Here is a 2,661-nt window from a genome sequence, read left to right on the forward strand (position 1 = left end):
TAAGGAATTGAGCGGAGTTAGGTGAAGATATACGCTGTAGAGTCTTTCATAGAACGGATTGCCATTCGTCGGCTAGTTGTAATGTTCTTTTATGTTGATAGTCGTATTGTCTTCTTGGTTGTAGCTTGAATTGTAAAGGAAGCTTGTTTCCTTCATCTCTGTGGGAAGGTCAGCTTAGAGGTATCTAGAGGCTATTTGTTATCCCTTTCTTTGGCATGAATCCATAGCAAATTTGCTCCCTCAAATACTAGTTCCAAAACAGAATACTAGAAACTCTTTATTCGTGTATTATATAGCTTCATGAGTTTCCTATTTAGTATCGCCTCAGTGAACTAGAGGTTTATATGTATGTTAGTAGCCATTTCCACCTTTGAGAAAATGTATTTGAGCCACAACGGCTTCCTCGTAAGAGCTCCTAAAGCATAATGATTTGTCACGACCCGACTAGGGGCCGTGACGGGTACCCGGGGCTAACCACCGAGCACCACTCGTTTCCTTACTCATCATAATCATTATACACTTCTGTACCATTCATATACTCATAATCATAAGACAATCATTTTTCATTTGAAAACATGATTAACTTTATATACGTAAGCCTTTCGGCTATCAAAATAATAATATACATATGTACAATCATAGCATCGTGAGACCATACTACCCACACATGCTTATCTACGAGCCTCTACTAGAGTACTAGACATATGGACGGGACAAGACCCCGTCGTGCCCAAAATATGCATATATATATATATATATATATATATATATATATATATATATATACACACACAAAAGAGTGATCAAGCACCTCCAGAACAATGGAGTGCTCTCAAATAGCTAACAGCTCCTAGGAATCTGGATCAAGCTCACCTCCCTGTCTACCTGTGGGCATGAACACAACGTCCAAAGAAAACGGACGTCAGTACGAACATTGTACTGAGTATGTAAGACATGAATGAAATAAGCATAGAAGAAGAATCATAATCCATAGGAGAAGGATCTAACCTGCATGAGTTCTATAGATGAGTACATTTCATACATATATCGTATATTTACATAATCATGGAACATGTATCATCATAGCACATACATCCTCACCATCGTTAACCCGCGTCCGGGTAACCATCATGTGCAGCCCACTAGTGGTGTCATGTCCGACCCTCTAGGCACGGTGTAATCATAAGCAGCACGCATTAGCGGTGACATGTCCGGCCATCTAGGCGCGGTGTAATCATAAGCAGCCCGCAATAGCGGTGACATGTCCAGCCATCTAGGCGCGGCGTAATCATATCGTCATCTAATTATTCATAACTTAACATTATTTATCATTTCATAGACATATCATGACTTAGCATCATTATACATTTATCATTAAAGACATACATTAGGATTTGAAGGAAACTATGGCTATATCGGGGTGACATAAGGTCGTGAACCCCCGATTATATTATGGAGTAATCATCAACATCATATCTCACCTTGAAGGAACTAACGATTTAAGGTGAGTGTACGCAAAGAGAAGCATCGATGAAAACATACTTAGAATTAATAGCTTCATGGACATATTATAATACACTAGGATTCCTCATACTTATATTCACCATCATCATTATCATGCTCGTATCGTATTCCCTTTCTTAATCATATGCGTATGTAGCTTGTATATCCATGGACTCATAGTCTCCATCGTATTGAAGATCATGGAAAATTTGAAAGATTCATGCCTTAGAAAGAAAGGATTGGTCTTACATACCTTTTTCGTTCAGCTATTCTATCGCTTGATCGTTCTCCTTTAACGCTCACGTTTCTACCTTCAAGAGAATTCGCATTAACATTAGCTAATCGATTACTTAAACGTACTTACTGAAGCTAGAGAAGATTGGGCAGCATTTCCTTTGTTTATACAACTTTCCTCATATAGTATATCAACTCCCAAACATCTATAATCACATTCACCATATTATAAGCAACAATCATCATTCATCCACCTTATCCATATTCACAATTTCACTTAGATGTCTCCATAATCATGGTCATAGTTCACTATTATGTTCTCTCGCATTTAATGCTTAACCCATGTTCTACATGTCATTTATAACATACTTATAACTACAACATCTCAATAGTCATGATTCATTTCAACTACAACTCAAGAACTTCATTGCTTTCATCTTAGTGACCCATTCCCTATACCCCTTCTACAATCCAAGTGTTTCAACTTCTCATTTCCTTAATCATCATGGAAAGATCATAAAACATACCTTATATAGTGTAGGAATAATCCTTGATTAGGAATACTATTCTTGCACCAAAACCCTAATTCACTTCCATAGGAATTCCTTGACTTGGATGAACTTCAATGTGTTTCTTCCACTTGATTCTTGTTGGTTTGATGAAGTTGATCACCAATCTTTCTTGCGTTCTTGTGGATGAAGAGTGTGGAATTCTCTAGAAGTCTTGAGAGAGATAGAAAAGTGTGGGAATCAAATAAATGAAGTGGGAACATCATTATATAATTGAACTTAGTGCAGCTCATCGGGACTTCCATGGACACTTCCACGGTCCATGGAATATTGTACGGCTCGTGGAACAGGTCGTGGTTCACCACCAGGAGACCATAACCTCTACTGGGTATTCCACGGACCAGTATACGGTCCG

The sequence above is a fragment of the Lycium barbarum genome, chromosome 1, assembly GCF_019175385.1.
Source record: "Lycium barbarum isolate Lr01 chromosome 1, ASM1917538v2, whole genome shotgun sequence".
In the NCBI taxonomy this organism is placed as follows: domain Eukaryota; kingdom Viridiplantae; phylum Streptophyta; class Magnoliopsida; order Solanales; family Solanaceae; genus Lycium; species Lycium barbarum.